Consider the following 25,660-nt stretch of genomic DNA (forward strand, 5'->3'; position numbering starts at 1 on the left):
TTTAAAGTTTTGTTTATCCAAAATCGATTTTACATATATCCGTATTGGTCAATCATTTTAATCCATGCGAATAATATTAAGTTTTTATTATACATTGAACTTTTGATGTCGTCCCTAACTATATGAGATTTAATTATTTGAAAAGCATATTTTGGTAAGTACGGCTTCTACAGTTAAGAATGGGTTCCATTTACAAAACTAAATCTTAAATCATGAAAAGTATGACAAAGGAGTATTGCCTCAAATTTCAGTTTCATCTGACGAAAGATTTTGACCACTTTTAAAAGACTTAAGTGTCTATTTCACTTGATTTAATAAGTATAAGTGAAAGATTTTAACTGATTTAGTCATTAAAAACGATCCGATTCAAGCTCAAATATGAAAAATCTCTCAAATATGCCAAAAAACGTCACTTTTCAGATGATTTTTGTCAAAAATGAAAGTGGCCGCATCCGTGTTCATCCACAACCTTTATATATGTATAACCGGAAGAAAAGTGACATTGGGAACTTTTACTATAATTTTCAAAGTGCTTTATAGGAACTCTCGTTTTGAATTGAATATTTATATGAACTCTCGTTTTGAATTGATTATTTATATGAACTCTCGTTTTAAATTGATTATTTCTCATTTTAGTTTTAAGTTGAATATTTCTTGTTTTAAATGTTTCTTTATTCTTAAATATAATGTTTCTTTATTTCAAATACCCAAAGAGATTAATTATAGATTTACTATTTTACAACTTAATCCGATGGCTGTCAATAGTGTGAGAGATAATACATGTATCTAACACTTGAACTACAAAAGCAATTATCGCTATTTTATAAAGTTTAGCCGGAGGACAATAATCCTATTATTATTACATAACATTGGACAAGTATATTTATATTTGTCAACCTTTTATAATGTTTTAATACCCTTATCTTTGAATTAATTTATGTTTTGTAAACTGTTGCTGGGGCAGTCTTCCCCTAGCTTTCGAACTGTAAACTTGTGTTAATAAATTTGTATATATTTTTATACGGTCTTGCGTTTAAAGCAGCCATAGTGCCGATTATAGACCTACAGACTTTAATGTAACCCGTGCCGAAGTTCACGGACTGATGCCGTAAATTCACGGGGTTATAATTGGGGAGGATTCCTCGATTACCGTAACCTTAAGCAGCCAAGCGAGTGATTACTTATGAACTAGTCCCAGTTTATATGAAGAAATGGAGTTACCAAAGTTGGAAAAATTTAACGCGTTCGAAACAGAAAATGCAGATACGTGGATACAGCGTTATGAACTTATGTGCGAATTTTCAAAGTGGGATGACGTGCAAGCCACAAGAGCGTTTACATGCTTTATTGACGATTACGTTTTAGCATGGTACATGTTATTAGACAATGAAGACAGAAACAACAAGCAGACATTGTTCAGAAAATTCACGGAGCGCTTTGGGAGAAAGAGTATAGAAAAAGTGGGATTGTGGAAAGATGCAGCCGATTTAAAACAAAAACAATACGAAACTGTTTCGCAGTTTATATCCAGAATCGAGAGACTCTGTTTTCTAGCTGGTCAAACATTAATGATGGAACAATTTATTCTTCGTGGACTTAGACCAGAGTTTGTTGTTCCGTTTGTCACCGCAACCGGTCTTAAACAAAACTTTTCCGTAAGTGAGGCCATAGATGCTGCTTTGCTAGCAGACATCACCATGCAGCTAGTATCGAAACCAGAACCAGTCACCAGTGCTATAGAGGACAATCCTACACCACAGATCCAACCCAGAAGTGATGGTAAGTGTGATACATACTGTCATAGTTACGAACATTTTGAGAATGCACAATTTTATGTCCCCCCTGTCAATGTACTTAATCATGTTTATAGACAACAGAAACGCCCCCCAAATAAAAGGCTTCAGAGAAACAAATTCAATTTTTATCAAAGTAGTGCTAAGTCCAACCTATCCCATAATTCAATCAAAAGCAGGTTTATGAATTCTAGAAATAATCCCCCTAATCAGAATATTGTTAATCTTTTTGCAAATACAGGCTGTTCAAGAGCCGATTGTAAAATAAATGTTAGAATAGGTTCCTCGGTTATACATACTCTTGTCGATACCGGTGCAGCAGTATCGGTCATAAATACAAATACTTATAAGTCATTGCAAGTAGACAAACCTTACCCTGTAGATAAATCAGATTTGTTAGGTGTACGTGGTGTAAATGACAATTTTATCAGAGTGCTAGGCAAAGTTACACTGCCCGTTGAAATAGGAAAGCTTACTTTATTTCACGATTTTTATATTTTGGATGATGTCAATATGCCACTTATTTTAGGCCGAGACTTCATGCATGATCAAAAAGCTGAGATAAGTTTCCCCAAACAAGTTTTATCATTACAAAATGGAATGACAGAAGTTTCTTTAAGTCAGGGCCAAGATCGGGATCACAACCACAATTTTGTTCGTGTACTATCTGATGTTACATTTCAACCAAGACAAAGAGTTATTTTTCCTGTAAAAATAGAAAATTTTAGCAAAAACACATCAGGAGTGATTGAACCAAATTTTTCACTTGCTGGCAAACACAATATTATGGGAGCACGGTGCTTAATACAAACACATAACAACACTTCGGTATTTGAAATCTTAAATCCTACAAATGCTGTTATTACATTGAAAAAAAATACTATAGTTGGAAATTTTATTAAAATTCAAGATGATAAAATTTTTGGAGAATTAAAAGAAAATTTTGAGTTTATAGATAGTATCAGAACTGGCGAAGCTTCAAATTCAAATAATAATTATATCAAAATTGCTACCGAGATGGATATTGATCTTTCAAAATCCGATTTAACCGAAACACAAAAATATCAGTTATTGACTCTGTTAGGGCAATATAGGCAAGCTTTTGCTAAAGACGTAACCGAATTAGGCTGTACCAAAATAGGCAAACACATCATTGATACAGGCGACGCAAATCCAGTCAGACAATTTCCGTACAGGACTACCCCTAAAACAAAGGAAGAAATAAATACACATTTGGACGAAATGGAGGAACAAGGTATTATTCGGAAAAGTATGTCACCATGGAGCAGCCCCATCTTGCTAGTAGCTAAGCCCAATGGCGAGAAGAGAGTGTGTGTGGACTATCGCAAACTAAACCGTCTGACGAAAATCTATACACAATCGCTCCCGAATCTTTCAGATGTCCTAGATACACTTGGAGAAAAGCATGCATAGACATATAGCGTGTGTGATATGAGACAGGGCTTCTGGCAGCTGGAACTTGATGAACAATCCAAAGAGAAGACTGCTTTTATGACGCATCGAGGTCAGTACGAGTTCAACCGACTTCCTTATGGCCTAGCAAACTCACCTGCAACCTTCAACATGATAATGAATGAAGTAATCCGGGATCTCAACTGGAAAAGCGCATTAGTTTATGTGGACGACATTCTAATTTACAGTAAGAACTTTGAAGAACACCTTTGTCACTTGGCAGCTCTGTTTGATAAACTAATCGAAGCCAATCTCAAATTGAAGCCGTCAAAGTGTCAGTTTGCTTGTAAAGAAGTGCAATATTTAGGCCACATTATAACCAAAGAAGGCATAGCAGTAGATCCAGAGAAAACAGCATCTGTACATTCCTTTGCAGCGCCGAAAAATGTCAAAGAAGTACGTATGTTCCTTGGACTATGTAATTATTACAGGAAGTTCATTCACAACTACTCCAAAATTACGTCTCCGCTCAATCAACTACTACATAAAGATCAACAATTTCATTGGACAGACGAATGTCAACGATCGCTCGAAACGCTCAAGACAAAACTCACTTCAGCTCCTATTCTAGTATTTCCGGACTTCAATAAAGAGTTTATTTTACATACTGACGCAAGTGGTACTGCAATAGGATATGTTCTAGGTCAACATGACAAAGACAAGAAACTCCGAGTTATTGCGTATGGCGGACGTATGCTACGAAAACCAGAACAAAGATGGGACGTCAAAGATAGAGAATGCCTTGCACTAGTTGTAGCTATCAAACAGTTCCACGTTTATTTGGCAAACAACAAATTTCATGTTTATACTGACCATATAGCTTTGCAATATCTTCATCGCATTAAAGAGAGCACCGGACGTTTAGCTAGATGGTCCATGTATCTCCAGACGTACAATTTTGAGGTTCACTACCAATCCGGAAAGGATAACGTATGCGCAGATTTCCTCTCCAGAATTCAGCACCCAGAAAACCAGCGTCAGCGTCGACTCAGTATAGACGAAATCGAGGTTACATTTACAGCAACCGATCAATCCAGAAAAGAAACCAATCAACAACGTTCAGTCATCCAGCCAGTCCAGTCAGAACACTCAGACGAATCAAAACATGAATCAGTATCAGCAATTAAGGCAGTCACTGAAGCAGATAATCAATATCGTAATGCAGATCCATTACTCATGATGATCGAAACCACAAACCTTACCCAGGGTAAAATCCAAGCAGCTCAAAATGAAGACGAAGAAGCAGGACAAATGCTACAATACATTGAACAAAACACGTTACCCCAAGACAAAAAGAAAGCTGACGTTATAGTCCGAGAGTCAAACCACTACGTTGTTTCTTCTGGTATACTGTTTCACCATTACTATCCAAGAGGGAAAGGACACTTATCAGATAGGGTCATCAAACAATTAGTTGTACCGAAGTCATTGCATAACGACGTACTTTTATCGTACCATGATGCAATTATTGCAGCGCATCCCGGTATTGACAGAACTTACCACAACATCCGAATGAAGTATTACTGGAAGAGAATGTACTCGGACATTGAAGATTATGTGAAAACCTGTATTGAATGTCAACAAGGCAAGACTAATCCACACTCTAAAAGAGCACCCTTACAGCCGCTTCCGGCAACTGGAGTATTTGAAAGAATACACATGGACATTCTTTGCAATTTACCACAGTCAGCAGGTGGATTCAACCAAATCTTACTAGTAGTATGTCCGTTCTCTAAATGGTGTGAAGCCTTTCCACTTAAAACAGGAGGAGCCGTAGAAACTGCAAGAATCTTGTACAACGAAATTATATGTCGATATGGTCCTTGTAGACAAATTCTTACAGATTTAATGAAAAATTTCACTTCAAACCTCGTGAAAGAAATCTGCAAAATTTTCCAGATCACCAAGCTCAATACGTCATCCTATCACCCAGAATGCAATGCAGCAACCGAACGACAGAATCGTACATTAGCAACATCTCTGCGAATGTATTGTCATGACAACCAGTCAACATGGCCCGACTATTTACAAGGCGTCATGATGTCTTTCAGAAACACAATACAAACTGAGTCCACACAATATAGTCCATATTATTTGGTCTTTGGAAGAGAGCCTAGAAATCCTATAGATATTGCTCTGATTCCAGAATCTACAAAAGGATTGAGCAAAGATGCAGAGTCAGCCCTAAAATTGATTGTCGATAATCTAACCCTTGCCAGAAAAATTGCGAAGACGAATATTGAAGCTGCACAACAAAAGTACAAAACTCAACACGACAAAAACGTAGAGGAACCCACGTTTTTCATATTAGACAAAGTATGGCTTTATTGTACACGGACTCCAGTTGGGTTGTCGCCCAAACTCCAACGAAAATGGACGGGACCATATTACATTGCGGAACACATAGGCGAATACACTTACCGTTTGCGCAAAGCTTCTGACAATAAAATATTGAAGGCTCCAGTGCACGCTAATCGATTGAAGAAGTATCTCGACCCCAAGAATCGCCCCACGAACCCACCCAATGAAGTTAATGAAGATAACGACCTAAACCCAGAGGAACTCATGGACATGCCTGAAATCCTTGACAGGGTCAATGACACAATAATCAATCATACACAAAATCAAGTAGGGAAAAACAATCAAAATGATCAAACACAATTACACAAAGATAAGCAACCGTCACAAAATCCAAACCCTCAACAGGACATATATGATGTCGAAAGAATACTTAAGTGTAGAAAACGAGGCAACATTAAGCAGTACCTTATTAAATGGCAAGGTTATAGTAGTTCACAAAATACATGGGAACCATCAAACAACTTACCCAATAATTTAATCCAACACTTTCATGCTCAGAGTCAAAGTAAAAATAAGCGAAAACGACATGGATAACTTTTAAAATAAACTACATGTAGGCCAAGTGTTTTTTTCTACAGAGCACGGTTTTTATCGAGTCTAAATAATCAACTCAATGAGAAAAGTCTATTTTTGTTTGTCATTTTCACATTTAGAATCATTTTTATTAAGAACACTTCATTATTCTACTATGAATATTCATTTCTTTTCTGAGATATTTGCCACTGACATTAAGAAATTAAGCAATAAATTGAGCTAAAGTCTGTGTATCTTTGTTGTAGCATAGAACCTAGTGTTTTACACAAGTGAAGGTTGTAACTTTGAACAAAGATCACTGACTATAGTATACCAAATAACCACAATTATTGTTTAGTTGTCGTTATTGTTTTGTGTCATTTCACGCACCATGCTATATAGGGTAGTTGAATTTACACGTATGAGCTTCCGGGTGAATACATAGATTATCAGTGGAATAACAAAATCATTTTAGAATACAATTTTCGTTCGAAACAAGAGTGCAAGATGGACTCGTCACCTATCTTGTGTTCTTGTTTCCATTGGGTGTACAGAAGTGACGACCTGTATACTACATGTCAGAAAAATGCATTATTATGTTTGATCAAAACCTGCTTACAAGGTAGAAATATAACCACTGATAATCTGATAATCTGTTTAAATTCTTGATAGTATTTTCGAAAATCTTCCAGACAGTCTAGTGTAGTTTATTAGAATCCTAAACGGGTAAATGATCATTATTGCCCCCCCCCCCCCTTTTTTTCTGTAATTTATTGAATACTCGGATACTTCGTCCTACTTTTATGATTATGATAAAAGCGACTTCTTTGTTATTTATATATCTATACATATTATAGAGTCATGTTTTTTTTTTCGATTTGTCAAGTGAAACTGAATATTTTTAGTATATTTGTGTTAATCCCCCCTCCTCATCGTGTTTTAGAATATTTATGTCAGGAGTTCCCCTACTCCGAGTGTTTTAGTATACTTATGTCAGGAGTCCCCCTACTCAGAGTGTTTTAGTATATTTATGTCAGAGCAATGCAGTATATTTATGTAAGTACCCCTCCTCAGAATGTATGTATTTGTGTTAGTCCCCCTCCTCAGAGTATAGTATACTTATGTCAGTAGTCCCCCTCCTCAGAGTATAGTATACTTATGTCAGTAGTCCCCCTCCTCAGAGTATAGTATACTTATGTCAGTAGTCCCCCTCCTCAGAGTATTAGTATATGTATGTCAGTAGTCCCTCTCCTCTGAATATCTAGTATGTTTATGTTTATCCCCCTCCACATACCCCCTATATATATATCTATTAAGAGGTCCAATATGTGCATTTTCTATGTTCGTGATGTTTTCAGTGTGTACACACTTTCAACAACCAGAGAGACGAATTACCCATAGATGAATTACCCATAGACGAATTACCCAAAGACGTATTACCCAAAGACGATTTACCCAAGACGAACACCCATAGATGAAAAAACGTTAAAAACCCAAATACGAAATGTAGCAATTTGTGCTCGGGACGAGCACTTCGGGGAAGCAGTGGAGAATATAACCGGAAGAAAAGTGACATTGGGAACTTTTACTATAATTTTCAAAGTGCTTTATAGGAACTCTCGTTTTGAATTGAATATTTATATGAACTCTCGTTTTGAATTGATTATTTATATGAACTCTCGTTTTAAATTGATTATTTCTCATTTTAGTTTTAAGTTGAATATTTCTTGTATTAAATGTTTCTTTATTCTTAAATATAATGTTTCTTTATTTCAAATACCCAAAGAGATTAATTATAGATTTATTATTTTACAACTTAATCCGATGGCTGTCAAGAGTGTGAGAGATAATACATGTATCTAACACTTGAACTACAAAAGCAATTATCGCTATTTTATAAAGTTTAGCCGGAGGACAATAATCCTATTATTATTACATAAGTGTCGGTTAATGTATAGAAAGGTATATAATATGAAACTTAGAGCGAGGGGCTTGCCCCCGATCTCTTAGTTTCATATTATATACCTTTCTATACATTATCCAATTTAGCACATATTTACAACTTGAGTAATCCTGTAATTAGTCTATAGACATGTTTTGGCTGACCAGATGTAGCTCATTTACATAGTTTTGTAAATCTACTCACTAAACTATCATTGTAAAATATTCGATTTCAAAAGGCCCTTGACTTTAGAATGAAAAGGAGGTAGCTGCTGGTGTAAGTATGTTTATTGATATAAAGCGGTGTTTTACTATACATGTACTTATTTACATGGTAAGATGACAAAATAAATTGACCAAAAGCAGACAATTTTTAAATTGCAGTGAAAGCTTTACATTCTTGAAAACATTTTTTAATTTCATATAAAAACTAAAACTATATTGAAAATGCTTTTGAATGAGTACAAACAGTTGGATCCCCCTCCCATATCTTGGTTGAAACACCTTTTAAAAATGGCTGGGTCTGCCCCTGGTATGTACCCATAGGTAGTCTAGTAGATAGTTTACATGCATGAAATATTTGTCACTGGACATTAGGCAACCAATATTCGACCAATTAATGACGAAATATATCAAATTGCTTTATTAATTATTTCCCTTCAAAAGATTCATGGTTGACTCTTTTTGTGTACAAAGTAATTGAATGGAAGATAAAGGATTACAAATTTTAGATGGAGTTGTACTTTAATCAAGGTATAAAGAACCATAATTGTTACTCTTTATTTTAATGAACTTTTAATGTAAAAAAAAATAGATCAAAAGATTGATTAGTAGGATGTTAAAAATCTGTTTCAAAAATAAATACAAACTATTTAGTTAAATTTGGAACACAGAATTTATTTCAAAATAGCCAGTAGCAATTTTTGTTCTAATATCTTGATTACGATACAATGAAATCTAACCCTTGTGGTCATTCGTGCGTAGTTACTTAGTACACGGAAAAAGTATGTACTATGAAAATTAGAAGGCAAATTCAAGCAATTAATTATTTGATTGGACGAGAAGTTGTAAGTATGTGCTAACATTGGACAAGTATATTTATATTCGTCAACCTTTTATAATGTTTTAATACCCTTATCTTTGAATTAATTTATGTTTTGTAAACTGTTGCTGGGGCAGTCTTCCCCTAGCTTTCGAACTGTAAACTTGTGTTAATAAATTTGTATATATTTTTATACGGTCTTGCGTTTAAAGCAGCCATAGTGCCGATTATAGACCTACAGACTTTAATGTAACCCGTGCCGAAGTTCACGGACTGATGCCGTAAATTCACGGGGTTATATATATGTTATGTATTATCATAAAATACAACTTACATTTCAATATTAAGGATGAACACGAATGCGGCCACTTTCGTTTTACAAGGAAACCGTCTAAAATTTAACTAAAATGATAGAATTTTGAAGATTTCAGTAATTTAGCATGACTTAATGGTGCTACAACCCGAAATATGTGCATTGTATTGTCAAAAACAGCCCATATTTATGTAGCAGAAGAATTCAACTGTCCAATAAATATCTAAAAGTTTACATTTTAACAATTTTGTAAAACTGTTATATTTTGGGGCCAAAAAGGGTCTTACCGGACCTACTCCTTTATTACTGGACAAGAACAAATTTCAATAGGGGAATAAATCTACCTAATTGAATTTTTGATTGGTATAACCTCCTTGATTAAACATACACAGCCTCTTATTGGTCAAAAAGTGTTAATGATTTGAATGAATCTCAAAGACAAGGAAATAGAACAAAATACACACACACACGATTATAAAAATAAGAATTAGAACGCAATGATACCAATATTTTTGTTTTAATTCAACGCTATTTTTAGTGAGTGATTAGATTAACTGTTAGCTTGATAATAAATTATAGATGGTGTTTCACCGATTCTATTTTTTACTATGGAACAATGCAATTTTAAAAGGTCTATTGTAATATATCTAGTGATAGGAAAACACGAAATAATTAATCTTCTTATTTTTTGAACTAAGAATAAATTTTAATAAAATACGAAAATCTATACAAAGAAAATAATATATTAAGTCAACTTGAAGGATTTGTATAGGGTGTGGTCACGTTTCTCCAACATTTGATAATTAGACTAAAACAACATAAGGGATTAGGGGGTCCTCATAAGGACTGGCATCGTGATAATTACCTGTAATTCACCTATATCAGGTCTTAACTGAAATATTGTAAAATTGGATATTGTTAAAAAATATTTATATTAAAACATTAACAAACCATATATTTTTGGTCGAGTATAACTAGAAACGGTTACGTAATTATTTTCATCCGCCGTATTTGATTTACAAAATTAAAAAGGTTATTCAACAAAAAAATCCTTAAATAAACAAGGGAAATTCTAATCAAACGGAAAATTTCATAAAACATTATGAAGAAATAATCTCGAAATTATTTTATTTAAAAGATTTTTTTTTTATTAAAAGTAACATGAAAAATCGAAATGTTCACTGACTGTACCTCATTTTAGTAATTTATTCTATTACTTGATATATTTTTGTATTTGTGTTACATGTAGATGTTAAAATTTAAACCGATGCAAAACAGCCAAGTTTTATTTATGTAAAAAGTCACTAAAAGCGATTGTCTTCTAGTGCGAAGAACCATATATCTACCTAGTCGTTCTGTCTGTATATCACTAGAGCCGAAGCCAGTTTTCGTGGTATACTGTCTTAGTAGATGAAATAGTAAGTCGTATATCTATCCACTTTTTCCACGAAAACGGAGCTGATACAAAATGGGTACATCACGTCGCGTCGTGATCTATATAGTGTTTAACTGTGGGAACTGGCTTGGTGAATATTGTGCACTACTAGTATTTTCGATTTGTTACTTAAGCTTTGGATAATTAATCCAAGTTGACTAAGAATTTTGAATAAACTGTTTCGGTGATAATAAGCTGCGTTTTGTACTTTTATATAAGATTAATGACTCAAGATATATAAATTCTTAATAGCTCTCAAAATATAAAATGTTAATTTTTATTCAAGATCGCAACATTGTAATCTATAATAAATTATTATGAAAAATAGAGAACAAAAAAGTACGGTAACGGATACTGGATGTGTAATGATTGATAATTTAGTCTTAGATTATTTGTTGCTTGTTTATGTATGTTTTTGTATAGTTCTTTTATTGTTCTGTTGCACCAATGTCTCAAGATAAGGGGGAGTGTTGGAGCCTGTAATTCGGTGGTTGTCGTTGCTGTGTTATATATTCGTTTTTCGTTCATTATATTGTACATAAATTAGGCCGTTAGTTTTCTCGTTTGAATTGTTAAACATTTATTTTCTCGGGTCCTTTTAAAGCTGACTATGCGGTATGACTATGCTCATTGTTGAAGGCCGTACGGTGATCTATATTTGTTAATGTCTGTGTCATTTGGTCTCTTGTGAATAGTTGTCTCATTGGCAATCATACCACATCTTCTTTTTTTTATGTATACATTGTAATTGTTAACTTCTGTTTCATTTGGTCTCTTGTAGAGAGTTGTCTTATTGTCTATCATACCATGCACATCTTTTTTTATATAAAATAAAAAATTACATCACTGTGTTAGACTATATGGACTTTTACAATTTTGGGAGACTATTAAAAAATGTATATATCATATATACATTTTTTAATAGTCTCCAATATCTTTAAAAATTATATACCTTTTTAACAATATTTTGGCCAAGAACAGGTGAATTACAGGTAGATATCAAGACCCAGTCCTTAAGAGGACCCCATAATCCATAATGTTGTTTTAGTCTTATTACCAAATGTTGGAGAAACGTGACCACACCTTGTATAGTAAGACTTACTATACGTCAAATCCCTGATTAAGTTAATGACATGAAATGACTTGAATGAAAATTAACCAACTATATATTTAGATTTCTCATATTTCTCGACTGGCCTCAATTATTACAAATAAAAAGAAAAACGTTTATTTAACGTTTTTTTTTCTAAAACAATATATCTTCATTTTTCTTTATTTTTCAAAAGACATCTTGATTTTGTTTGTTTGCCAAGCTTACTTGTGTGATGTTAGTACAATCACTAATCACTTCTAATTATTAAAGATCAAACGCCATAATCAACATGATAATTGGTATTCAATATAATCCTCGGTCATGCCTGACATATTTCACAAAAACGGCGCGTGCCGATGAAAACTGCAATAACTCCTTAAAATATTGAGATGATTAAATTTTTATCAAAACAAATATTATTAGATGAAGAATTTAATCATCTATCAAATGCATACCTTCACCACTCACTTAAACATATATTTCATGTCCTGAGTGCACTTTCAAATTGTATGTCCTGAGTGCATTCAGGAGGTCCTGAGCGGTGTTTAGACGTACCGGTTTACACACGGTGTTTTTTACAAACCGATAATTTCGTCGCCCAGGGATATGAATTTGACATTAAAAGTTCCTAAAAAGCTTTACAATACCCGGCTGTATAGCCTGGGGTCCTGGCTAATCTTGTCAGTTGCGACGCGCAGCTAGATTGGGCCGGATGCCAGGCTACCGGCTGTGTCATTTCCGTTTATTGTAGATGGAACGTGTGATATACATACACCAGACATACCAATACAGGTGAATTTTATATTTTTGAGGACTTCAAAGAGGGGATGCATTGCATATATGCACTAATTTTGAAAAAAATCCAATCGTTTATTTGCGCCAAAAAAATAAAAACTTCAATAATATAAAACGTCTTCCAAAAGCAATACAGATTATAGGGTACATCAAGGATTTACTATACAAATCCTTGAGTTATTCAATTCTTTAATATTTCTGACAGATAATTTGTATGTTATTGGTTGCAATATATGACAATTTTCCAAAAAGCAAAGTTTTACACTTTTCCACGTCACCCAGGAGAGTCTGTAGATTTGCATCGGTATAATAAGAATTTTGTCTCTTGCTCATATTTATGCACACGTTTGTTATTTGAAGTAATAATATAGTTGAACAGGTCGAGAACACTACCTTTTAGGGATAGGCATGAATTAGAATACGTATGTCCGCGCATTTGTTATAGTGTATTAAATTTTACGTGTGACGTAATTTATTTGGCCTCTTTTTTTTTATCAATCCACTTAACAAGAAACAATGCATGATGGGATACAACATGTTTACAATCAAACGAAAACACGTGTTATTTACTGAAATACAACACATTTTTTCATGCTTTGCGGTATTATCAATATCGCTTAAGCCTTGGTCACACCTTACCGGGTAGCTCGAACGGACGTCTTACGGATAACTTTTTTTCAATCCGTTTATGTCCGTTAGACGTCCGTTCTCGTCCGGTTGACAATTTTGAGCATGTTCAAAACTTTAAACGGACGTCCAACGGATAAAATGTCCGTTGAACGTCCGTTAGGCGTCCGTTTTGTACGGTACTCGTCCGTTTCGTTTCCATTTTTTTTTAAAACGGATGATGAACGGATCTGAAACGGATAAATGCCGATTGAAAATTTCGCGTCAGAAATGACAGTTATTGGTATGTCAGACGTCTTAAGGTTCATGAATTCTTATTATTCATAATCGGGTCTTAGAGTAAGGGCACGTCCTCACAATCAAGCAGCTCTTATTCAGGCCAGACACTGCCGTTTGGTGGCATTTTGAAGAACAAACCAAAACCATTTACATGTACACAGAAACATTTTGAATATATATGCGATTAACATGTATCATTATTGTCGTCTTTAAATTTTCCGTATATCTTGTTCATCCGTTTTATACTGTACGCTTCCATTAGGTGTCCGTTTTATGCGGTTCTCGTCCGTTGGGTGTACGTTCGACATCCGTTCTGTCCGGTACGTTTCCGTTTCTCGTACGTTGCATATCAGGTGTGTGTCCGTTAGTCATTCGTTACACGTCCGTTTTATTCGGTCAGTACATCAACGGACTCCCAACGGATAACAATTTTGTCAACGGACAACTTTTATGTTCATCCGTTAGTCGTCCGTTCGTGCTATCCGGTAATTATATAAGGTGTGACCGAGGCTTAAGATTTTCATTTTCTTTGTGTATCCATCTTTATAGTTTGTGATATGAAGTATATGATTGATGATGACACGGAGATTTCGGGTATTCGTCCGCAAGACAGCAACGAAACGACAGTTTTAACACAAAGTCAATTACATTTAAGACAAACTTACTAGTGAAAAGCTAACCGTCGGTGCTAATATTTACGAGGGCAGCAACTGACAGTTAAAAAAAAAAGGGATCCTTGAATTTTGTGCTCGTAAAAACTGGAAAGATTTAGAGTGGTTCAAACTTATATTGGGGTCACTAAAATTTCATCGTTTTTCACAAAATTGATTTTATGATATTGTACCTTTTTTATGATGTGAAATATAATTTAAATCGATTATTTATTTCTCTATAGGAAACAACAACGTATAATTTATTTCATTTGAACTTGAGTTGAAAGTTGTACAATTGGCAATCATACCACATCTCCTTATTTTGTATACAAACATCTTTCTGAAAGATCGTTTTTCTTAATAAGATATTAACTGTAGAATACTGAGTAATATTTTCATTTTAACTATTTGACCGGTACAGAACATGCATGAAGCTATATCATCCATCATATTCCATCAAAACTGCTCTAGGCTTTTTTTAAATTCTTTTCTGACAATGTTAACAAAATCTATAAGTATTGATTTAAACATATTTTAGTATATTGGACTTTTTTTTTTAAACTGTTCACTTTGTTCTGAAGGTCATGAAGCAAGCAGTTGTAGTTTCATTTTGTTTTCGTCTTTGAAGAGTTCGTTTTGTTTTTCGTTCTGATGGAGATATTGGATTTTTTTTATAAAATTTAAAGGACTCGGACAATTGTCAACCCCCATAAAATCATACAGATGTTAATATGTGTATGCGCGACAAGGACGTGAACTCTAATATGTTTAGCGAAAATTGCAGCGTTGGATCTAAATCTATTATATTTCTTTTATTTATTAGATATTTTTCTTCTGATTTGGTTTGAATTGTTTACTCTAGGAAATTGTGGTCCCTTTATAGCTTACTTTTCAGCTTTTAAATTATGACTTCTTACTTAAAAGATTGTGCCTTGCGTGGAAATATATCGTATTTGGCACTCATACGTGTACCTCCTCTTTTTTTTTCTTCTTCATATATATGTCTGTTGTATAGTTCACCTACTTCTATTATACAAAATCGAAAACGGTCCATTCAGAAATTTGCATATAAAGCCTCAAAATCTGTAACACGGAAAACTAGGGCGAGGTGTTTGAGAAAACTGAGCACTGAAAACGACTGCTTCTGCTTTCAGGAAATAGATTATGTTGCGGTTCCTTCCGTGCAATACATTATATGGTACTGAGAGTTCTAGAAATAAGAAATTTTGATGCTTGAAGTTACCTTCTTACTTTTTCGTCGCTTCAAAATTGCCACCCCATGTCAAACATAGCCGACACCCCGCAAGTGGTGTTCTACACGGTGATAGTGTTAGAAAGAAGCTATCAACAAATGATTTAGAACCTTATACTACACATACGGAAGTACGCATGTATGATACCATGACGGGTGAACGTATGATATAACCGTGAAATAGCCATTGTAATTGCCACGTTATTTTATGGATCGTTGATTTTGTTACCTTTAGATTATTGGCACGTATCATCGAACTTAATCTTTATACAGTCCGATATGCGGTTTAAATAGAACAAAAGAATTCGACCTCTTGTGTTTAGAAGGTAGAAAAGTGAAATGAACTTTGTATACGGTTGTCAAGATGTCACAAAAGTTACTTTCTGTAAAGTCATTATAAATATTTGCATTCACGTTGTTTAATTTTCATATTGTACAATTGTTGACAATGCAACTTGCAAACAATCGTTTTTAAAACCACCATAAGTTAAGATGTTACGTCATTTAGGGGGTCTCCTTATAAACTGCTACTTTTTTTTGCTGGTCATAGAAAAAATCTGGGGAAAATTACAAAAATTGAGAAATGAATTGCCAATCGTTTAAGACCATTCCCAAAGTGGCACACCTAAATTTGACATTTGGACGCAATTTCAAAGTTGGATGTTATATGACGGGGTTTTGTTAATTAATTTACGAATCGAACACACCCGTCCTATATATGTAACATCACATGACATTTAAGTAATTAAAACTAATTTTTTTAAATAATATTTGCATGTTTGACATGTTTTTTTCTTTAACAATTACAGTTACACCGACAGTCATAATTTCTGTATTATTTAAAAAAGTTTTGTTACACATTTTGTTACACCTTAGTTATAAACAGTAACCCGGATTGGTTGACCATTGTGAAGTTGAGTTTTTGGGGTAGCAGATATTTATATCAATGTATTCCTTTTGTTTGTGTTAACCAATTGTCGTTTGGAATTATTTTTTATACGTCATTTATTTATCTTGCAATTTCTTGTAATTTAGTTTGCGTCTTATTTCTTTGGTGTCATATTCACCGTACGGCTTCAACAATGAGCAAAGCCCATACCGCATCGTCAGCTTTGAAAGGCCCTGATAAAACAAAGTAAAACAATTCAAACGAGAAAACTAACGGCCTTATTTATATAAAAAAAATGAACGAAAAACAAATATGTAACACATAAACAAACAACAACCACTGAATAACAGGCTCCTGACTTGGGACAGTCACATACATAAATAATGTGGCGGGGTTAAACATGTTAGCGGGATCTATGTTTGTGTTCGATCATACAGTATAATAAGTCGGTAGTTGCCCGCGAATGGATTTTTTTGTCTTTGCGTCTTATTTGTTGATTGCAGTTGGTTTTTTGTTTTGTGTCATGTGGAGATATGGTGTGATTTTGTTTTTCTTTTGATGTGTTTGCATCTAAAATTGGGATTGCACCGAGTTATTTCATGATTTCTTTTGTGCTATATTTTCGATACATTTTTAGTCTATCTTATAGCATCTTGCAATTGTCCGGCGACATAATGTGATACTTTTTTTGTTCGCCAATATTTTTCATACGAGTCGATTTGAATTTACTATTTATATCTTTTTCTTTTCTTATTAGTTTACCTACAGTCGAAAATTTGCAAGACATTAAGAGTCTTTACTTATTTAACCGTTTTACATTAGACTCAATTTTATTATAGTTTATCACATTAAGACTCGATTGTATTATAGTACTTTACTTGAATAACCGTCCCACTGTTAGTTGTATGTTCAACTTAGTTCTTCACAACTCAGAAACAGATTCAAGAATATCAAATTTCCCTTATATTAATTTTTACCGTATACGGTGGCTCACTCTATTTTCTCATATTGCTCACTATTACAAGTCAAGTACTATAGAAGTACACCGGTGCACCCCCCTCCCCAGGCCTATATTCTTGAAAACGATGTTCTTATACATACTTATCTCCATGTTATTGTCTCAAGTCTTCAGTCTCTGCACCGAACTCTTACAATCAACCAAGTCGTTGCTAAGACGGTGCTTAAAAGAGCAGCGACTTGGGTTAACATTGTACTTACTAGACAGTCATTGATAATCTGTTACAGTTTTGTACAAGAGTAATGTTTGGGATGCTTAAACCTTTGGCATATTTTGTAAGTTGAAAAATGAATATACTAAAGACCTTTTTTGGGTGTTAACATTTGCGGTTGACTGGCATTTTATGTAGAATTTACAACCTGTTTTATTTAAAAAAAAAAAAAAAAAAAGAAGATTCTAAAAGATAACGAAAATTAAGCATATGCTCTTTTAACTGTTCTTGAACAGGGCTCCAATTTCAAAAAAAAAAAAAAAACAAGAATGTGTCCAAAGTACACGGATGCCCCACTCGCACTATCCTTTTCCATGTTCCATGGACCGTGAAATTGGGTAATAATCTAATTTGGTATTAAAATTAGAAAGATTATACTATAGGGAACATATGTACTAAGTTTCAAGTTGATTGGACTTCAATTTTATCAAAAACTACCTTGACCAAAAACTTTAACCTGAAACTCCCACTTTCATTTTCTATGTTAAGTGGACCGTGAAATTGGGGTCAAAAGTATAATTTGGCCTCAATATTAAAAAGATTATATCATAAGCAACAAGTTTACTAAGTTTCAAGTTGATTGGACTTCAGCTTCACCAAAAACTACCTTGACCAAAAACTTTAACCTGAAACTCCCACTTTCATTTTCTATGTTCAGTGGACCGTGAAATTTGGGTCAAAAGTATAATTTGGCTTATAAATTAGAAAGATCATATCATAAGCAACAAGCCTACTAAGTTTCAAGTTGATTGGACTTCAGCTTCATCATAAACTACCTTGACCAAAAACTTTAACCTAAACGGACGGACGCACATACGAACGGAGCAACAGACCAGAAAACATAATGCCCCTCTACTATCGTAGGTGGGGCATAAAAAGAAAGAGTTCAGATGATCAAGTTCTTTGAAGAAAGAGAAAGGGGAAACCAATAGCACTGCTATATCATCTCAGAAATTATATAAATTATAATTTACCATTAGTATTACAAGACTATGAAGGATGCATTCACATCTCTTCTGTTATGGAGACGTTTGACAAATTCTGTACATAAAAAAAAACAAGTTACTTTTGTGACATAACTTTATTCATATAGATTATTTCTCCTACATATCTTTATATATTGCTTTCTTTAGTTCAAATTGGAATCTCAGATAAGCATCTGGTACTTTAAAACCTCTCCTCTCTGTTCCATGCCTCTGGTCGACATGTGTACTTCATAATAATTACTGAATGTCAAATGTATAGCAGAACGTACATAACTTCTTGATAAAACTGCCGTCTATCTCCCTTTTCAACACTGCAAAAAAAAAAAAAATCGAACAGGCAATTAAAGAGGGGGTTGCAACCACATGTTCCCCGTACAAACGGATCGGAATTCAATTCTCATTCTGTAAACAAATATTGTAGGATTGTTAAGGTATTTTGGTGTTAAAAGCCCCTCCCCCCTTTTTTGTAATATACACCACAAAAAAAAACCCATTTAGTTAGGATAAAGAACTAATAAACGATAGTCCTATAATGTAAGGCTTCAGAGTTTCAAATCTTTAAGATTCAACACGTTTATCGGATTGTTTTTTACTATCAATGTTGAACCGTTAATTTTTATCGTATTTTTGTAACTACCAATGTTGAACCGTTGATAGTTAATAACAAAAATTCGATAAAAAATGTTGAATGTGAATGATATGAACCTCCGGTCTTATATTAAAGGTCAATATATAACACTGCTGAGGTTCATGTCATTTACATTCAACGGTTTTATCGGATTTTGTTTTACTATGAACCGTTCAACATCAATAGTAAAAAAAAATCCGATATAAAAACGTTGAATATAAGTGATAATGATATGAACCTCCGAAGTTTATATAATAGCATTACGGTAAATAGAATAATTGAAATTCAGTTAATTTAGTGTGGGAGGCTATTTTAATCCACTTTCTGAGTGTGTATTATATAATGTTACAATGTAACAAACCTATCAAACACACCGTGAAAAATAACATTATCTCCCCTAGATATGCTTAACAACAAGACACAAAAAACTGCTACCTTTTTTTGCTCTATATCACATAATTATGAAAACACATTACATAGATAGGGAATATTGTGATTGTGTACACGTTTGAATGTGTAGGTGGCACACTCAGAACGATCGTCTCTAGATTTATTTTTTTAATTCGTCCCGGCCTTTCCGGGTTCACGTAGCAACACGTTTCTTTCCTTTCCAGCTATTTCTGATTATCAATTAATCCAAAACATGCATTTATCACAAAGCAACAACTATTAAACAACTCACCTATACCAATGGTGATCGTCTAATTCCTAGCTGATTCCTTTAATCGTACCATTTTTGACGACACACATCGTTGTAGCGTCTACCATTGGAGGTAGCGAAATTACATGATTTGACAGGAGAGCAAAATAAACAAGGGGAGCAATTTTATCGAACCGCATTCCGGACTGTATAGACCGAATATTAACGCATACATACGTTACTTTTATAGTTTAGAGGAAGAAGACGAAGAAGAATTATTTATCATAGTTCAATCTGAACAAACAAATAAATATATATTTTATATTAAATAAGTTTTTTTATTCAAATGAAAGAAAGGATAAGCGCATTTACAAAGAGATGTACTGAGACATATACTAGATGCCTAACTTAAAATTAGGTTATATTGTTTTAATCTATGAGGATCTGGAGGGGGGTCCTTCATTTCTGTATTCTTTAATGTTTAGGCCGTTTTTTCTATTCTTTCTATTTTTTGTCTATTATTATCAATTCTTTATATGCAGGCACCTTATTATTCTCTATTCTTTATTTTTTTGTTCCATTTTCTCTATTATTCATATTTATAACCGATCATTCTCTGTAAAACCCCATCGACATCCTTCTCTTTCCGATGATATGTTATTTATAGTTTTAACACTCTCACTTCACGGCCTAAGAGCAGTTTCAGAAGCTAAGTTCAAACGGAGACATGGTTCCCTGATGCGGCATTAAGAGGATAACAAAATTAACGATATTATAGATGATCTTACATATAAAATATTTGTATTTTGCGTTGATCGTTCCTGATGAAGTAAAATCCAGAAACGTGATTAGGACGTATGAAATTTATAAGATGTTGTTGTCACTCTTTTGTTAGTGATACGTTTGAAATTTGCAATTACTTTTTTCAAAGAATTAGTAGATAAATACATATATTAACACCAGAAAATAAAAAAAATAAATAAAATCAGAAACAGTAATTGGCGAATAATTTATTTCCCCAACAAAACAAACTGACAAAACTGTATGTATATATTATTAATTCTCTAATCCCTTAAAAAAAGACCAACAGAAATAAAAGGTAAACGAACGACTTTATGTTTAATAATTAAAAATAATATACGTTTTTTATTCTAGCATTTATAAAAAGGGGCGTAACTCCTAATATCATTCTGACACACTAAACGGATCTTAACCCGATCTGAAAGTTTTGAATGTTCCTTTTTATGACTGGTCTAAATTTGTTCAAAACAGTCTTGACAGACTTGATTTAACGCTAGAGCCTTCCATCTTAATTAACTTGACATGATTGAACGGACTAAACACAACATATCTGAACAGTGTCTTAAAATCTAAAAAGTCTTAACGTTTTTCTCTAGCGGTAAATTAAGTCGATCAAGACTTGATCAGACCAAAATGACCGTTTCAGACTTTAATCTGGCTACTAGTGATACAAATGACAAGTAATACATTCTCTGTGTATTAAAGAGATACAAATGACAAGTTATACGTTCTCTATGTAAGAGATACACATGACAAGTAATACATTCTCTGTGTAAGGGACACAAATGACAAGTAATACATTTCTGTGTAAGAGACACACATGACAAGTAATACATTCTTTCTTTGGGACCCAAATGACAGGCAATGCATTAACCTTAAGTAGTTTGGATGTCTCAGGTTGCTCACCCTTCTTTTAGGATGGTAGTTTGGTTGAATTCGTAGATTTTAGCATTATTGTGGACGGACGTCATGTGGTGGTAATAATTAGTCACACAGACCTTTCTGGCCAGATGCGCAAACATATAACTGCTATGATTTTACTGATACAACGGCCTTTTCTTGTAAACTTCATCTTTATTTTGTTGTCCATTTCAGAAGAAGACCTGTCAGAAATGTTGTGCTACAGAAAATTCACAAAAATGGTACCAGTTGTTCTTGTCATTCTGTTTGTGTGCATTTATAAAGTCATCTATGAAAACTCATCAAAGATGCAAGGTAAAAATGCGCGGGAATATTACACTTTGAAAGCATCCATATATGAAAAAGCTGATACCAAAACAAAGACACAGCCCCTACAGGAAACATTAGATGCTGTATCTTTTATCGGAATGGATTGTGGAAAACTTTGTGAAACAAATGTTAAAGGAATACCCGGACCTTACTTTGATCATATAACTGTTCCAATAGATTGTCAAGCGCTCTTCAAAAATGAATACATAGATCGCGGCCATGGCTTATCTAATGCCCCCAAAACAATACCAAAAGATCTACATATGGACTTTACGATGAACAACAGACTAAAGGTGTCATCATGGTATTTCAATGATGAAGAATATTTGGGTAAGACTGCAAAACTGGCAGTGTGGACAGAACAACTAATCGAGGACTACATTTCTTTGGCAAAAGACAACAAGTTAAAAGGAACGTATGGAGTATCAGAAACAAATGCTTTACGAGACGGTTTAAAGCATGCACCTGGCATTATGAATGGTAGAGTTTTAGTTATAGGCTCAGAACTGCCCTGGGTAGAAGCATGCGCTTTGGAAGCAGGAGCACGCGAGGTTGTTACGTTAGAATATGGTAAAATTGTTTCAAAACACCCTAAAATAAAGACAATGATTCCCGATCAATATCGGAAAAGTTACTTAAACAAAACTTTAGGGAGTTTTGATGCTGTTGTTACTTTTAGTTCAATAGAACATTCCGGTTTAGGGAGGTATGGTGACGGACTAAATCCCTGGGGAGATATCATTGCCATTGCCAGGGGATGGTGTGTAACTAAGAAAGGTGGATCGTTAACCATTGGCGTTCCATATAGTTATGAAATGGATTATATCAAATTTAATGCCGGTAGATGGTATGGAAAGATAAGGTATCCATATCTAACAACAAATTGGAAACAGCATTATCGAGGCTATGGAGAACACCGCGTGCATGCTTTTACAAAAATCGATGTAAATTTTACAAGGCATCTTGACCGTTACAGGTTGAAAGAACCACATCCGTATTTTCCTTCAGACAACATTGATAAACACTACTCGCAAGCACATCAGGATGAAACTGTGTATCAAATCTCCCGAAAGAAAAATGGATTTTTTGTTGAAATGGGAGCATACAATGGCGAAGAGTTTTCTAACACTTTGTGGTTAGAACGAAAACATAACTGGACTGGGCTGTTAATAGAAGCTAACCCTGATCTTTGTCGTCAAATAGATTTGCTAAAACGGCAAGCTTGGCGTCTGTGTGCTTGTATTTCAAATAATTTTAAACAAACTGAATTCATCCAGAGCGGAGCAATAGGCGGCATGGCGTCCGAATTAGATAATGACCAGATGAAGACGGTAGAAACTAATCAAACAATTTCAGTTCCTTGTTTTAATATGATAGAAGTCATGGATGAGATAGGCGTGCAACATATTGATTATTTTTCTTTGGACGTTGAAGGATCAGAACTGATTGTTTTGGATTCAATAAGAAACGAACTCATATCCGGAAAAATAGTGGTTAATATTTGGTCTATTGAATATAGGACATGGGATGGAAAACAAAATATTATAAACAAGTCATTCCAAAAATTAAAGAATTTACGAGATTTTTTTGAAAATATTGGAGGTTATGTGGAACATTCTCAGTTAAATAATGAAGATGGTGAAAATAGAGACGGTATGGCATTGGATGTTGTGTTTGTTCGTACTTAAGCCTTCAATGTTTTCGAAAAAGCGTGTTTGATATAAATATCAGGGAAATGCAGTAAGTCTAGTTATAAATCCGCATTCATTTGAACTTTGGTGCTGTATAGTTGTATCATTGACAATCATTATACCACATTTCATTACTTTTATATTAGTTTTAATTTATGGAAACATTTCTATTATTGTAACAATAAACCAATTTTTGAGCCGTTTCGGCCTATTGGAATTTTGAAAACAAGGAAACATTTCTAATTATACCTTTTAATCACAAATGGTGGGAGGGTTGTGTATTCTGTTTGTTCAAGGAACCAACGGTTAATTCATATTAGGTTCCATAAAGAAATTTAAATAAATATAAATAAGACGTTGTATGAGTGCTAATAAGAAAACTCTCCATCCGTGTCACAATTTTTAAAAATTGAACATTTATAGGTAAAAATACGACCTTCAACACAGAACCTTGGTTCACATCAAACAGCATGCTATACAGGCCCCCGAAAGTGTAAAGCAACTCACACAGGAAACCCACCAGTCTAATCTGCAGCCTTCACCATATAAACCAGAGACAGTAGTGTATTATTACAACATAAAAAACACACACTGTAAAATAACAACTGCACTGTCTTAAATTGAAAAGGGTACAACACCAAAATAACAATGAATTGAACAAATGTAACTATAAATATTTCGGATAACAGATATCCTTCATCAGTATGGATCTTTTACATCGATAAACAGGATTTTTTGTTATTTTCTTTTACTTCTGGAGCCTATCTTATGATCATAAACAAAGAAAGCTGTTAAAAGTTTAAAAAACTAGAACCACAGAGTGAATGTTATGTTCACTGGCAGAAAAACTAAAACAAATTTTAAGTAAAATACGGATAAACATTGAGTTTATTTTTACAAAATTTACCTCTGGATTCTATTTTATGATCATAAAAAAGCTTCTGTCCAAGTTTAGAAAAAACATCCAGGACAGCTTTAGAAAGTAATTAAAATTTCAAAAAACTTTTACTACAGAGTGAATATTTATGGACGCCGATGCCGCGGCCGACGACGACGGAATTTAGGATCAGTATGTCTTGCTTTTGCGACAAAAGTTGCAATCTCGACAAGAATGTATTAGAAAACAAATTCCTAGGAACTCCTTTAAAGAGTAATGATAAACTTATTTCTAGTTTGGAAGACCTAGCAAAAAAGCAAGAAAAGTCATGTTTTGTAGTTTCACTGGTAAATCTCCCAATAGAAATTTCTAGTAATGTTTTTGATAAAGAAGTTCGACCATTTGTAAAGGATAACTCAGAGATGTTGCCACAAGATCTATTAATAGCTATACATGTTTTCCCTTGTGTTCATTTCTTCTAGAATTGTTATTTCTTTCCTATATCATCACGGCCGACACTCGGCTAACCGAGAGATTGGTCGGTTAATCTATATTGAGTATGCGGCTATATGGGCGATTGGTCTGTTAATCGGGTTGGTTATACGTCTGTTAATAGTAAAACGCTTAATTTAATGTTAAACTCTATTAAATATACAGATTTTTGGCATGTTATAAGAACCAAATCAAAAAAAGAAAAGTGTCTGTACTTTTTGCACTTGTAAAAACATTTCTTAATCTGCGCAGTTTTCAGTAAAACTAAAAAGCGTCGCGCAAGTATGTAGTATTTATGCTTATACGCATAGCAATTTTTTTAATAAAAGGCGAAACAAACAAATTTAGATATCATTTAAAGGACAAAAAATAGTACTGTGTTTCTAAAAAATAAATTGACATTAGTAAATATTTCGTAATTGTAAAATAACGTGAATAATACCACGTTTTAGTGAAAATTATGGGAATAAAGTCTGTTAATGGGTTGGACAATTGAAATTGTGTCAGTTAAGAGTTATTTAGCCACGACAATAATTTGCTACCTTTATATTTTCCCCTTGAAAAATTTAAGAATGAGATGTTCCTAAGTAAACAAAAATGACAATACGGTGCCACAGTATCCTAGAA

At 33.8% G+C, this 25,660-nt stretch overlaps 1 long non-coding RNA gene across 2 annotated transcripts; it reads left to right on the forward strand.

Annotated features, from left to right (window-relative positions):
* The first annotated feature begins 489 nt into the window (after positions 1-489).
* LOC143046290 (uncharacterized) lies at positions 490-24,022 on the forward strand. Of its 2 annotated transcripts, none has more exons than XR_012969114.1 (2): positions 490-9,148; positions 21,839-24,022. It is a non-coding gene; the product is annotated as an uncharacterized LOC143046290 (long non-coding RNA). The 2 variants fall into 2 exon arrangements; XR_012969115.1 differs by having other exon boundaries at positions 490-8,358.
* The last annotated feature ends 1,638 nt before the right edge of the window (positions 24,023-25,660 follow it).

This window comes from Mytilus galloprovincialis, chromosome 9, assembly GCF_965363235.1.
Source record: "Mytilus galloprovincialis chromosome 9, xbMytGall1.hap1.1, whole genome shotgun sequence".
Taxonomy (NCBI): domain Eukaryota; kingdom Metazoa; phylum Mollusca; class Bivalvia; order Mytilida; family Mytilidae; genus Mytilus; species Mytilus galloprovincialis.